Source organism: Canis lupus, chromosome 10 (assembly GCF_003254725.2).
Source record: "Canis lupus dingo isolate Sandy chromosome 10, ASM325472v2, whole genome shotgun sequence".
Lineage (NCBI taxonomy): Eukaryota > Metazoa > Chordata > Mammalia > Carnivora > Canidae > Canis > Canis lupus.
The window spans coordinates 10,934,321-10,950,240 of NC_064252.1; the positions used below are offsets into that span (position 1 = coordinate 10,934,321).

A 15,920-nucleotide genomic window follows, 5' to 3' on the forward strand; every position below is an offset into this window, starting at 1 on the left:
TTATTTTTTTAATTCTCTTGTCTCACTTGAATTCTCCACCCTTTTTTAGGTGTGTGTCAATGCAAGAGTTACGTTGGTATGCCTTGCAGTTCTCACTTTGAAATATGGAACCAGTCCTTTATGGAATGAGCTTTGCTGTGCTTAAAGACTGAAGTGATTTTCTAAACAAAAGATGAATTCAGAATGTTCAATAGAAAAGGAACTAACAACATTTACAGCCACAGGACAAGCTAGAAGCAACTCCCTTTTGTGTATGTGCTTGCTTGCATGTTTATTAGCAACAACTGTGTGCAGAGCTTTCTTAGGGGGTCAGAGGAATGGAACAATTGGACCCTAAGAGGATGTCAAGTCTACCTGGCTGCCTGTGGTAGGCCTAAAATAACCAGCTGAAATGGAACTCTGGCCTGTTTTCTGAAGCCTCAAGGGAAGGCTTACTCCTCTATAATCCGACCCATTTTTAACAACCCTTAATATCATACCAGCAAGCATTCCCTTGTGTCAAACCTATATCCCCTCTGCTGCTGATTTACTGTTTGTTCTCACATGCATGCAATGCTGGTGTAGGGGATCAAACCCAGTCCCTCCACCCTGCTCATTTGTACATTCCCTTGGAATAGCAACTGGATATTGATACTGGTCCAGTGCCCAGATCAGTCTCTAGATTAAAGGCAGTGTCTGCCCTACTTCTCTTGACCACTCTTGCCTGTTAATGCAGTAAAGGTATATCATTAACTTCATTCTCCCTGTTGTGAGAAGACAGGTTTGATTTCTTTTTAGGGTTTTTGTTTCTTTAATGAACACAATGTGCCATCCCAGTGCTAAGTTCTTGGAAAACAATGGTGGACAGGAAAGACCAAGACCCTGCCCTCATGCATGGAGTTCAAACAGAGTACAAGTAATTATAAGTGAGGTAAGAGTTAAAAGAAGTGTAGGTTGCCAAAAAATCACACAACGGTCTGAGCTAACATAGACTGGGAGGACAGGAAAGCTTTCTGGATAAAGTCATGTTTCACCTGAAACCTGAAGGATAAATAGGAATTATCAAAGTGGAGAAGAGTATTCATGGCAGAAGGAATGGCATACTCACAGGCCCGAGCAGGAGAAAGAGAGTGACCTGTCTAAGGGCTGGTGCTGAAGTTCAGACAGTAGGATAGAAGCTGTGGAACCATCAGACATCACTCATAGCCCATACCTGCTCAACTGCTCAGCCCTAGTCCTGGCTTTTGCAGGTTGGGAGCTCAGAACCACTGGATGCTCAGAGACAAGGGTCAGGTACCTGGAGGAAAGGTAGAAGGAAAAGGCCCCACTTGAGCACCCAGAGGCCTTGAATGCTCTAGAGGCTCCTGTGATAGCATGACGTAGCACAATAGCAGCAGTCAACTCGCAGGGGATTGAGGTGCTGTGTGTGTAGTCTTTAGCAAGTCACACTTTCAGGCTCCCTAAACCCTCATCTATAAGATGACAAGTTTAGGTATGGACCCTCCTCACTCATATTCTAGAAGCATTTCACAACAGTAGTCCCTATATGGTTTGTTCATTCTTAAGTGGGTCACGTTATTACTGAGCTAGCCTACATTTGGGAGTGGGAGGAGGAGTTATTCAGACACAGCCAGCAGGCCTCTCTCCAATTCACTTTTTTTTTTCTTTTTTTTTTTTTTTGGTGTGTGGGGAAGGGTCAATTTTTTTGTTGTTGTAAAATATACATAACATAAAATTAGCATTTTAGTCACTTTTGTGTGTACAATTCAGTGGAATTAATTACACTCACAGTGTTGTACAGCCCTCACCAGTATCCATTTCCAAAACTTTTTCACTCAATTCACTTTTTTTTCAGTGAGGATAGTTTCCCTTTTTTTTTCCAGTTTTATTAAAATATGACTAGCACATAATATTGTATTAAAAATATACAACATAATGATTTGATAGATGTATATGTTGAGAAATAATTACCACAATAAATTTAGTTAACTCCAATTCACTTTTTTTTTTAAGATTTATTTACTTAGAGCACAGGAGCATGCACAAGCAGGGGGAGGGGCAGAGGGAGAGAGAGAATTTCAAGCAGACTCCCCACTGAGCACGGAGCCCAACGCTAGGTTCATTCCCAGGACCCTGAGATCATGACCTGAGCCAAAACCAAGAGTCAGAGGCTTAACTAATTGTGCCACCTAGGCGCCCCAACTCCAATTCACTTTTTTTTTAAGATTTTATTTATTTATTCATGAGAGACATAGAGAGAGAGAGGCAGAGACACAGGCAGAGGAAGAAGCAGGCTCCATGCAGGAAGCCCGATGCGGGACTTGATCCCGGGACCCCAGGATCACACCCTGGGCCGAAGGCAGGTGCTAAACCGCTGAGCCACCCAGGGATCCCCCTCCAATTCACTTTTAAACAAGTCTGGCCAAGTTCTGTAAGTGTCCTCACAATCCACGAGCCTGACCATCTATCATGACTAGTGACTTGGACCTTGAGAGATCTGGTGCTACTCTTAAAGCAAATGATGCTTCTTACTCCTTGTATAAACATGTGTACAAAGGGTAAAAAAAACTGTTCAGTAAACTGCTTATATAGTTAAATCCTCTTCTTCTGCCACTAGATAGATCACCTTGTTTAAGATCATAGTACTTAATACCCCTAATTTACCAAGCCCCATCTATGTGCCTAGCACTAAGCTAGTGGCCTTATACATGTCATTTGACAGGTAGGGAATATTATTCTCCTTTTACAGATAAAGGAATAGGCTCTGATGGAACCGGATTTTCAACCCAAATCAGTCTGGTTTTTTTTTTCCACCCCTCTTTACCTAGTTGCTTCCCCAAAGGCAGCTAAAGGGGAGACCTGAAGAGGGCATTTTGAAAAATGAAGAAGAGCAAAGTATAACAAAAATTAAGTTTAAGCTCATGCTTAACCTACTCAAATTTGTGATTGGTTTTGTCATATAAGCTCTAGCGTCTTCAGTGCAGTCTTTCTTATCTCTCTAGGCCATGGAACTGATGGTATTTACTGCCCCACTTTTCAAGGATGGTATGTGGCTCAATTACTTAATTAAGAAAATCCTCAGAGCATCAGGGTGCTTAGCAGGCAGGAAGGGTTAATAGCCCAAGGAAGGGCTGAGCTCCCTCTACCCCAGGTCGGCACAAGCCAGAAATAATGAAGCCAGGTGAACTGCAAACCTTGGCTGCGAGTCTTGATAGAACAGAAAAACATGGAGACAAGGGAATTGTCAGGTAAATTAGTATTAAGAGTTCAGATTTTGGGAATGTGAACTGGTGCAGCCACTCTGGAAAACTGTGTGGAGGTTCCTCAAAGAGTTAAAAATAGACCTGCCCTACGACCCAGCAATTGCACTGTTGGGGATTTACCCCAAAGATTCAGATGCAATGAAACGCCGGGACACCTGCACCCCGATGTTTCTAGCAGCAATGTCCACAATAGCCAAACTGTGGAAGGAGCCTCGGTGTCCATCGAAAGATGATGGATAAAGAAGATGTGGTTTATGTATACAATGGAATATTACTCAGCTATTAGAAACGACAAATACCCACCATTTGCTTCAACGTGGATGGAACTGGAGGGTATTATGCTGAGTGAAGTAAGTCAGTCGGAGAAGGACAAATAGTGTATGTTCTCATTCATTTGGGGAATATAAATAATAGTGAAAGGGAATATAAAGGAAGGGAGAAGAAATGTGTGGGAAATATCAGAAAGGGAGACAGAACATAAAGACTCCTAACTCTGGGAAACGAACTAGGGGTGGTGGAAGGAGAGGAGGGCAGGGGGTGGGGATGAATGGGTGACGGGCACTGAGGGGGGCACTTGACTGGATGAGCACTGGGTGTTATTCTGTATGTTGGTAAATTGAACACCAATAAAAAATTAATTTATTAAAAAAAGAGTTCAGATTTTGTTTTCTTTTTCCAGTAACAGGTGTGCTATGAGAATTCAAAGCATAAAGAAGGAGAATGGGTTAAAAATAGTATGACAATAGCCAGTGTGACAATAGCATCATAAAAAGAGCATCATGGATTATACAAGAGGACTGTAGAAAAAAAAATTTAAAGAAATAAAAGCAGAGGCAGGAGCAAGCACATTAACACCATGGAATCTTTAAAGGCTTAGAATGAAACCTATGTTTTGTATGATATCATAAAATAAAAAAGAAATACAGGGTTCCAAAAGTATGAAGATTTTTAGGGGCACGTGGGTGGCTCAGTGGTTAAGAGTCTGCCTTTGGCTCAGGCCATGATCTCAGTCAGGGTCTTGGGATGGAGAGTATCAGGCTCCCTGCTTAGTGGGGAGTCCTCTTCTCCCTCTCCCTCTCCCTCTGTGCCCTGCCCTGACTTGTGCTCATGCTCTCTTTCTTTCTCTCTCAAATAAATAAATAAAATCTTTTTTTAAAAAGTATGAAGGTTTTTAAATAGAAATGTTTGTCCCTCGGGGAAAGTCAGACTTCATTATCTTGGCTTGCAGGTCCCTCTGTGGCTTGCTGCTCCAGCCTCATCCCTCCTGCCACCATGAACAAATCTCTAAAGAACTGCTTGGATGCCTTTCATTTGTTGTCATGCTCTCTTACTCTCTCTCCATGGCCTTATTCCCTTCTCTGACATGTCAAAGTGGGTCAGATCTCTGAGTTATCTCTTCTAACAGCTCCGTGCTAACCTTATTATCCTTGTAAATATTGCTCAATATCTGCTTTCCCAGGGTAGGGTCCAAATCTACCTTGTTTATTGCTAAATTGCCAACCCTAGCATAGTTATGAATAAATGAATGAATGTTGGTGGCCATTTATGTTTCTAACTGCCTAACTTCATGACATCTAAAGAAAACAATTGCTTCCTTATCATATATCATGTCAGAATTTAACTAAAGAAGCAGAACCAGTTTTAATCTATCCATTTTTTTTTAATCTATCCATTTAGTTATTACAAAGAATTGCCTTACACAGTTGTAGGAGTTGGCTAAGCAAGCCTAACATCCACAGGACAGGTAGTCAGGAAAGAGAGATCACAAGCAGGTTGGGACCTCACAAGAATGAATCTGATGATGAGATTATCCTGCAGAAGCCAGAGCTTTCAGTCCTGGAATCAAATACACACACTTGGCCCAAGAGTCAGTGAAATCAAATGAGGATCCAGCTGGAATGGAAACCAATTTCAGGCCCAGCTGCTGCTTCACACCAACAAGGCAAATCAGCAGATCAGCAACACCAACTAAGTTTTGCCCCAGAGTGTAGAAGAAGATTTTACAACTTTCCTTCTTCCTCATGTGTGGACTCTCTGACATCTTGAAGGGTTTAAATCCTCTTTTTAAAAGCTTTCCTTGGGGGTGAGGGGGTTTGGATGAAGGTGGTCAAAGGTACAAACTTCCAGGTATAAGATAAATAGTACTGGGGATGCAAAGAACAACATGTTGACTTCGGTTAATACTGCTATATGGTATATTTGAAAATTGTTAACAGAGTACATCCTAAGAGTTCCCATCACAAGAAAAATTTTTTTTTAATTTTCTGTATCTATATGAGATGTTGGATGTTAACTAAACTCACTGTGGTAATCATTTCACAATGTAAATCAAACCATCATGGTGTGCACCTTAAACTTTATACAGGGCTGTATGTCAATTATATCTCAATAAAACTTGGGGGGGGCTTTCCACTGATTAAATCATCCAGAACAATATCCCTTTGGTTAATTTAAAATCAACTGAGTAGGGGCTTTTTTTTTTTTTTTCTTATTTTCTTTTTTTTTTTTCTTTTCTGAGTAGGGGCTTTAATTACATCTGCAAAATCCCTTCACAGCAGCACCTAGATTGATGCTTGGTTGAATTAGGAGTGGGGATGTGTGTACTACAAAATAGCTGCTGCCAAGCTATCAGCCTCCAAGTTTCTTTTTTTTTTTTTTAAATGATATAACAGCCTTAGAATTTTTTTTTAATTTTTTTAAAATTTTATTTATTTATGATAGTCACACAGAGAGAGAGGCAGAGACATAGGCAGAGGGAGAAGCAGGCTCCATGCACCGGGAGCCTGACGTGGGATTCGATCCCGGATCTCCAGGATCGCGCCCTGGGCCAAAGGCAAGCGCTAAACCGCTGCACCACCCAGGGATCCCCCCAATTTTCACAAAAAGAATCTTCCTTGTATCTCACCATAGCCAGGAACATATTAGAAATGGAATTCTGGGGGATGTAGTTCAGCCTAGCCAAGTGGACACATCACAAAGCCATCACAGGTCACATCACAAGACAACTATTGCCCTAACCTTCAGTTTGGCCCTGTATGAAGGAAATTAGTGACAGAAATAGCACCACGCACATGTGGGAGGGGTCACTTTGCTAGGAGACGTAGCGCTGACCCTGTAGAGGCAAAGCAAATGAGTAAGCCTGAATGAGAGCATTGAGCTAATCACCTTAGAGGAGCATGTTTTCAAGAAGTGGAGGAGGTATAAAGGAGCTCTTACCACCAAAATGGTGGGCAGTAAGAATATATTTCTATCAAAAGTTGGAGAAATCCCATTCCAGGGTTCCAAGCTGGAATATAGGTGTTCATCAATGAAAGTTTGTTGAATGAATGAATAATCAATCAGCGAATGAATGCCTCCTTCTAGCTCATCTATTCAGAAAAGGTTAAGGCCCTATCTGAAGTTGTGGTGGTAAATAAGACACACTGTTGTCACCTTAATGGAGGGTTCCTAGGGATAGAAGTGCTGCAAAGATCAGCTCAAGCTATAAGCCAAGAGTTCTCTTAAGAACGGTCACTAGACTGACAGTCAATATTCATTGACTGTCATCAGTTCCTTAGAGGGTACTAGTTACTTTTTTGTTGCCCTTTCTTTCTTTCTTTCTTTCTTTCTTTCTTTCTTTCTTTCTTTTTTCTTTTTTTTTTTTTTTTTTTTTTTTCCATTTCTGCATTGCCTGAGCCACACACAGAGGACACAATAGGCTTTGTGCAGCTTCCAACACAAAATTAAGAATGAGAGCTGAACATCTAGTTGACAGTGCCAATCTGATAAATATAGAAGCTTAGGTATGATTTATCTTGAATAATCAGTGATTGAATTATGTGCCTTTAAGCTTAGCCTATACCAAGTGCCTCTGGGAAAGGTAAAAAAAAAAGCAAAAAACCCTCAGATTTTGCTCTCTGGCTTAGAGTGATTGAATTATGCTGTGGGCTATGGTAAATTCATTGCAGTGCTAAAAATAAATGAAGGGCAGTTCAGTAACCCTGGGGAATTTTATCTGCCTCATTCATGCATCCAGAGATGCTGCTTACGTAAAGCCAAAATAAGCACAACCAAAAGGGCATCGAGGAAGATTGATAAAAGCTGATGATTCAGATAGAAACCAAGAAAACAAGCAAGCAGTTAACGGCAAAGATCAGGCAAAGTCCTTGTTGCAAAGATCTGAGCAAGAAATGGGTCTCCGAAGAGATACAGTACCTTCAACTTTCTAATAGCTTCTAGAGGCAAATTTAGAAACCTCTTTCCGGAGAAAGCCACAGCCTCCAGCTGTTCTTTCTCTACACATTCAGGCATAGGCCCTCATCACAGTCTCTCGGGGATTTCTGCTTCACAGTGGCAGGGCACACATCATCCCTCCTAGAAATGTTCCTCCTCGACCTCCAGGCAGAGCACCAGAAAGACAATTAGGAACCATTTTTAAATGTTACTCAAGCAATTCAGAGATAAGCAAGGATACCGAAAAGTTCCAGGAGTTCCCCTTGGCCAAGCTTACCACCAAGTTATTTTATTATACGAGTGGTTTTTAAAGGAAATCATTTATCATAAGGTTACAGGAAAGGTCTGTTCCTGGTCTCCAGCTGCCTGTGGAAAGAGTCTAGAATTGGCTGGAGTAGCTCTAAGAGGCTGGAAATTCAGTTCATGGTCAAGTATGTCAGTGTTTTAAAACATTCTAACAAACCCAGCAGCACCATCTGTAAGGACTGCATAATTTGCAAAATTTCTTGCTAAATCAGCTGGCCAAATGCAAAGCCAATTGCTTTGGCTTCAGTACAACAGCATGCTGCAGCCGGGAAGTATTTTAAGTGGATAATGAGTAGTCTCTTCTCTCAATGACTATATTCAAATAACTTCCACTGCCTAAAATATGCAAAGTTCCTAGTCAAGGGTGCCTTAGGAACTTCTGCCCCTTAACTCAGAGTTTTAATCTTTGGGGGCTATAGGGAGGTTCTTAGATCCCCCTTCTCTATCGATATTTAAGAAAGCAGTTGCCTAGCAAAGACCTCGGACACTTGCCAGCTTGCACACATACACACACAGAAAAACTCAAACACGCAGCTCACGTTAGTCCTGAGATATGCAAGGCTTCCATCCTGCATCTGAGAATAGCAGCCAAGTCTTTCATTTGTTTAGTTACAGTAGTATCTCCTCTAAAATTGTTAATTATTTGGATACTCCAAATGCCATTTTTTAATGAGGAAACACAGGTAGAAAGTATTTCTCTGCCTTTTTCTCTTGAGAAATATAGTTTTCCATTGGTTATCCATGGAAAATGTTCTCTCTCTCCCTCAAGTGGCAAAACAGATGGAAGTTCCTTCTGTGAAGAAATCAAATCCTATACTCTTTATATCCAACCTATATTACCTCCATCTCTATAACTTAAGATATCAATAAATATGCAATAAATGCTTGATTGTTTGTTTAAGTGAGCTACTCCCCCAAGTTACTTTAGAAAATCTTACCACTCAACTCCTGGTCCACAGACAACAGTACCAGCATCATGAGCCTGTCAGATATGCAGATTCACACCCCAGACCCCTGAATCAGAATCTGTGTTTTAACAAAATTTCCAGGAGACTTGTAAGCACGTCAAGTTCAAGAAGCACCATTTTAGAATACATCTTGATTCATACATTGTTACTAGTAGTCTAGTAAGTTCTGTGACTCCTCAAAGATCATTTCTTGCCATTGGGGACACTTACTTCTGTGGAAGCAGTGAATTATAACTGACTTTATTGGGCACTAACTGTGTGTCAGGAGTAGAAAGCACAAAGTTGACATGATGGGAGTTACACAGCTAGAAAGATGTGAAGCTAGGTCAGAAGTCAACCTAGCTTCTGGGCACACATTTTCCATCACTGGGCTGCAAAGCCAGGTGCTGCTGCTCAGCAGGAGCATGATTAGCATGTGAGGACTGGCAGTTTTATGGAACTTTCTCATGTTCTGTAGGACGTTTGACATCCCTGTCCTCCACCCACTAACTACAGTATCCTGTTACCCTAAGAAAAGCCCCCCACATTTCTAGATGCCCATGGAGGTAGCCCTGGCTCACACAGAACTAGTGTCTTGTGGCATTCATGTAGGGATTTTGAGAAACTAGTTTTCTGAGACTTCTTTCTTTCTTCCAATGTTTAATCTATTTATAAAATTCTTTGACATTTTACATTTTATTTTTCAATTCAACAGAAGGCTATAACTATTGAGTATCTACTCTGTGCAGTCTAAAAGATAAGGTCCCTGCCTGCCAGCAGCTGACCATCTGGTTGGGGAAATCAGGCCTTAGCAATTCAAGGCACTCTATGATTAAGTCGAGAAATGACAACAACAACAACAAGACCTAGATTCATATTCTGACTTTATACCACTTATTACTGGCAAGGCCACTGGTATTCTCTAAGCCTTGGTTCCTACATCTGTAAAATGGGGGCATTATTAAACAATGTGTGTAAATTGCCAATAGAGTGCCTACAGCATGATACATGCTTAGTAAATGTTAGCCACCCCTACCCCTCACCGCCACTCCCAATCAGTGTAGGCATAAGAGACAGCATCTAGGCAGGAGGCACAGCCTAAGCCAAAACTTGGTGTCAAGAGTGAGCATGCCTTAGGAAAAAATGTGTATAGGGCTCACAAACTAGATGAAGTGAAGGGTTTGGGTCAAGGAGTTATGAGAAGTGAACATGTGGAAGAAAACATAAGTTTGCATTTGCACAGTATCTCCTGGGGATTTCTGAATTTCTCTGGTATCATGACTTTCTAAGAAATGCAAAAAAAAAAAAAAAAAAAAAGTAAGCCTACAGAAAAGTTGAACTTCTATACCATAGATCATAAATGTATCTATTATCAATCATTATCTTTAGAAAAATTAAATACTTGGCAGTGCTTTGAGATAGATTTTAAATTTTTACTTAAATACAAATCTGTCCCCTAATTTATTTCAGACTTCACTAAACGCCTTTTAAGCTCAGACCTGGACATAGCTGATAAATAAGGGTACATATAAGAATACATTTAGTTCTTCAAGTTTATAAAGTCCATAATTTCAGCATAAAAGAGGATTTAAAAAGGATTTAAAAATATCTTAAAATGTCCAAGTAGCTATTGCTACTACTAGTAAGTCCAGATAACTTGTTGCAGCATTCTTGTTACAGCTGCTCATTAGTAAAAGTTCTGTAACACCCAGCAGAAAAGAATAATTAGCAAATCAATTAATTAAGGCCCTATTGACACTCCTCTTGCCACCCCCAATTGCATCTTTGTTGTAAATAAGCTTTCTTGCCTACGTTAAAGTCATTAGCTCTCCATATGTAAATAATAATGTCCTTTAATTTAAACTGATTAAATATCAAAGAACCAATTTCAATCCACTCCTTCTGATCTAGCCAGGATATTAAAAACAAAGAGCGTTATTGTCTTACTTATCAAATTCAACACAACTGTATACACTTTTGAATTCATTAATTTCCAGGTTCACCTTCCCTCCTGAGGACATTAGCCAGAAAGCTATCTTTAGTTATAATACACACACACACACACACACACACACACACACACACACCACAAATACTATAGTAATTAAAGAAACCACCCATTTCCTTCCCCCTCTAAGTTCCAGGAAGCTATGTTATTTCTGTGGACCAATTTCTATTTGCCAACTGTTCTCCAGAGCTTTTAACAGAAAATAAAATGTACTAGAAGCTATTCTCCAAATGACAGCCAAGAACACATCTCTTAGTGTCTCCTCCCTTCAGAGAAAAAAGCAAAAAATGTTTGTGTGTATTTAAGACCTTTACATTTAGGATTTTGTTACATCTTAAAATATGTAAAATCCCACAGTCCCTTGAAAAGAAATGTTTGAAGGAATCTCTAGTCTCTAAAGTTAGCTAGATTCTCTGCAACATTCACCTCTTATTTTGGCTCCTCTAATTATCCCTTTTAACTTAATGCTGGTTATTTTTGTTTCTTCCCGTCTTTACTCATACCACATTGTTTACGACTGGTAAAAAAAAATCATATTTACATATATTCTCAGTGGTAGCTTGTCAGTGTGTTTCCTTCCCCCATTTACACTAGGGGAGTTGGTGGAGGTTTTGGCTTCTTTTATCCTTTTCCTCCTTCAGTCGAAACAGAATAAATTATCCGTATAATCTCCAACAAACAACTTCTTAACTATTTCCCACTCCTCAAACTTTGGTCTTATTATAACACAAATTAGATTTACCTCAACCAAGAGTCACCTATGGATCACATCATCATGAGAAGGGAGATGGGAGGGGACCTATTTCCTTCTGATCTGGACCCAAGACAGATATCTTGTGTTATCCAGAAGGGAGCCAAAGCAAGACATCCCCACAGCAATTCCCCGCTCTCCGGTCTTTCTTCTCTTTGTTCTTGTCCCTCACAAATACCTCCCAGAAGGCCAGATTATTTTGTTAGAGACTCTTGAAACTGCCTAAACCCCCAAACAGGACAGAACGTTAGCAAAGTTTATGTAACTGATACTTATTTTCCTCATTATGACCAACACAAAAAAACGGTCTTCCCCTCCTGCTCCCTCAGATGATGCCCTTCACTTCCTGTCCAGGTCAGATTCCTCTGCTGGAGGTTCACCGAGGGCTCCACTTCCTGCGGCCTTAGAGCCTGCTTCATTTCCTGTGAACCTGATGCCAGTTTTCCTCACTGGCTCCGTAGCCTGTCGCACCATTTGTTTACCTCTTGCTTGCTCCTGACGCCTTCTGAACTTGTCTCCTAGACCTGCTATTTTCTTTACCCACTCACCAGCCTCACCCTTCCTTAAAACCATCTTTTTCACAAAAGTCATTCGGTAGCTAAGGCCAATTAGAACTTTTTTAATATCCTGTTGATTCTGGTTTGCTTTATTAGCTTAATAGTGAAAATCACCACATGCAGGATTCCATGTCTTTTAAAGGTCTAGAAACTCACACTTAATTAGGAATATTCGATATCTTTTTTTAAAAAAGGAATATTTGATATCTGAATTGTGCTGCTTATCAACTATGAGTCATGCCTTTCTTTTTCTTTTTTCTTTTTTTTTGGTTTTGTTTGTTTTTTTTTTTTACCCTGAGCAAGACTACACCTACCAGCTACCTCTCCTGACTCCAAAGGTTAAATTAGTTCTTCTAGTCATTCTTTCTCATAATACCTTATATCTGTTGTTGTTTCATATATGGCCAGCATAATAAATTGTCTAATTATTTATTAGATAATTCCCCCATGCACACACAACCTGTAAACTTTATGAGACCAGGAAAAAGCCAGGTGGTCCCTTGTCAAGCTGTCCTCTTTTCTTTTCTATTCTCCCTTCCTCACTTTCTGCTGCCAACACAAACACAGAGTGTGGCACATATTAGAAGATCAATAAATATATATTGAATGCACCACAAAAGAAAAAAAGAAATGATAATTATGGGGAAGTGATGGATATGTTAATAGGCTTAATTGTGGGAATTATTTCACAAAGTATACATATATCAAATCATCACTTTATACACCTTAAATATATATACTTTTTGTCAATTATACTTCCTAAAGGTGGAAAGAAAAAATACATATTGAGTAGATGAATGAATGAATGAATGAATGAATGAAAACTTCTCCCTCTTTTTCATCCCACTCTTCTTTCAATACTACACCTAGTTCTCACCTACAACTGTAATAGCCACTTGGCTCCAGTAGAACCAAAGAAGCATATGTCCTGCCTGTAGTTGATTATGTGAATAATACCTTTGAGGTCCTTCTGGGAACAGCATTCAAGGCAGAGTCACAGTGGTAAGACTTTTGTTTAACTGCAACAATGCATCTTTCTTTAATCATTCCCATTTAGAAAGGAACCTCCCTTTATAAATGTTCTCTATATCTCTGTCAGTGCATTATTTAACTTGACATGTCTGGGGTCTGTGGTGACAGATTTTGATATATGTATAGGAAATTCTTCTTCAAACATGAATAGAAGTTGGCAAAAGATTGCTTTGCTGTACTACTTTGCAAAAACCACTAATGTGGGGTGGGTTGCACAATAATAAATTATTCAGATCATAAATCTAAAGTAATTAGCTCATCACGATCAATACAATCTAAGTGAATTGGTGTGTGGCATTCAATTTTCGTAATATAATTAGTTTTGAAATATTCAAATTAAGGAGACTAAGATCCTCATAAAAAGTACTGAGTCTCCTGATTTCTAAGTATAATAGTGTATTTTGGTCTTTATACTAATAAGTCTAAATTATGTTATTTTTCCACTTAGATAAAAATTTCTTTTTTTTAAAGGTCTTATTTATTTGACAGAGAGAGAGGGAGGGAGAAAGCATAAGCAGGGGGAGCTGCAGGCAGAGGGAGAGGGAGAAGCAGAATCCCTGCTGAGCAGGGAGCCAGATGCGGGGCTCAATCCCAAGACCCCGGGATCATGACCCGAGCCAAAGGCAGATGCTTAACCAACTAAGCCACCTAGGTGCTCTTTTTTATTTTATTTTTTTTAATCAAATATGTCTGACTGGAGTTACTAAAGTCCTGGCCATTGAGAAATACTCGAAGAATGATGGGAGGTCAGCAAAGGCCATTTGCAGATGAATTTAAGTTATCTTATCATAAGAAATTTTTTTTTCAATAATTAAAAGCTGGCAGTTTTGAAACTGTTCCCTCTAAACCACAGAGGACTTCTCTAAACCACAAAGAAAGATAAGTTTTCTTTCTAATGAGAAACTTTGGATTATCATTCTATTCATATGTCCAGTGTAAACTGTGTCATTTCCATAAACTTATTTTTATGTCCTGTGCTTGCCAAGATAATATATTGTCTCCTGTCTTCAAATTTTTCTGAGCTTGGAAAAGTGATGTCTACATGACTCATTAAAAGCATAGTCAACAAATTCTTGTTGTTTTAGGTAGAGTTTCTCAACCTGAGTACTAATGACATTTGGAGACAATTTGTTGTGGAGGCTGACCTGTGCATTGTAGGATGGTTAGCAGCATCCCTGATGTCTTCCTACTCAAAGCCAGTAGCATCTCCCAGCTGCGACAACCAAAAAGGTCTCCAGACATTACCAAATGTCCTGTGGGCGGCAAAATTGCACCCAGGGTGAGAACCACAGTTTTCAAGTATTATTGCCTTCCAAATAAGAAGGCATTATTAAATCATTATCTGTCTTTCTCTTTATTCTTTATCAATAATGCTAATAACCATTCATGGAAAAATATTTAAAGCCTCACAAGAAAAATTCACCACAATTAAAGCAAATGAAAGAATGCATTTCAGCGGAAATTGATCTTTTCCCTCTTCCTGATTATCCGAGTAATTTTGTCTCTTGCCCCAAACTCTTTGCTTTGTCAGTGGAGACCTGAGACTTGCTGCTACAACAATGAGTGTGTCTGTGGGGTGACTAATAAGGTAGCAGTGTGGTGTAATGGTTAAGGGGTCCTACTCGCATCAGATGCCTGGATGCCTATTCTGGCCTAAATACTTTTGTGCCTCAACTTTTCTTATCTAAAAAATGAGAATGATGACAACAGCAGTACTTATTCAGGTTTGTGGTAATACATAACAATAGTAGACTTATCGTGTGTACTCACGTGTTAATTAGCTGTTATTAGTTAATTATTATGAAGTAAGTTGCCAGATCACCCAGAGATTTGCTATCTTTGCCCTGGCTGCTGCAGCCAAAACTTCTAATCAATAAACATATAACTATCATTTCCTTTAACCCTGAATTCCGGGGGCTTGGTGGGCTCTGCTTTCCAGCAGCACTCCATAGATGAATTGCTCTGCAGCTTTCATAACTCTAGGGACATGTTCACCATATTTTTTTTAAGATGATGGGAATTGATTTTTATCTTTAATTTTTGCTTACAAATAATTCATCTGTTATGAGAAAAATAACAAGCTCCAAAGGGAAAATGCAGACACCAGTCTGTTCCCACACTGCCTTGAGTCGAAGGATAAGAATTATCTACCACCAATAAGCTTAATGAGAAACAACCTTTAAGTTGTAATTTCAATAGACTATAAATTGAGGTCTAGCTCTACCCACTGTGATGTTCTTCTAAAATGCAGAGTTAAATACTGTCTCATTACTCTGTCTTATTAGCTGGGACTCTTTCTGATGAAAGTGACTAAAACCCAATTAAAATCAACCTAAGGAAAAAAAAAAAAGTGGGAGGGAATTTATCAGCTCTTGCAACTTGGAAGTCCAGGGGCGTTCTGGCTTTAGATGGAGCTGGATGGAGCTCAAGTCTTATCATCAGTTCTGTGTCTCCAGGCTCTGCTTTCCTCTGTTGTGCCGGTTTCCTTCTCTCCAAGTGAGAATTCATCTCTTATCAAAATGAAGGAATTAAAAAGGAAAAAGCATATTGAGAAGCCAAAGCAATGGCTACTATACTAGATAATATCCTGCTTTGCACATAATAAAGAAACAAGCTAAATAGAGGCCTGCTCCCTTAAGAAATCCAAGTTCTACTCGTTATTCAGAGTCTAGGAAAATTGCCATCTCTGCCATGAAGCCTTCTTTGATAACCTTACCCCTAGTAATTGCTACTTTATCAAAATACTAATGCACTTACTGTCTACGTAGTTTATTTTGCAAAATAGCATGAATTACTTTGTAGTATTAACTATATGTAGAAAATATGCTCATATACAGTGTATATTTCCAACTCAACTCTTTTTTA

At 39.4% G+C, this 15,920-nt stretch overlaps 2 long non-coding RNA genes across 6 annotated transcripts in view; one reads left to right on the forward strand and one right to left on the reverse strand.

The window, feature by feature from the left end:
- The window catches only part of LOC125752057 (uncharacterized), a 101,583-nt gene extending 100,846 nt beyond the window's left edge, over positions 1 to 737 (forward strand). For all 4 annotated transcript variants that reach the window (XR_007413366.1, XR_003147247.3, XR_003147248.3 and 1 more), the window contains one exon: positions 50 to 737. This is a non-coding gene — a long non-coding RNA (uncharacterized LOC125752057). The remainder of the gene's footprint in view (positions 1 to 49) is intronic.
- Positions 1 to 15,920, reverse strand: part of LOC112677886 (uncharacterized) — a 142,879-nt gene that overhangs the window by 100,457 nt on the left and 26,502 nt on the right. The window lies entirely within an intron of this gene.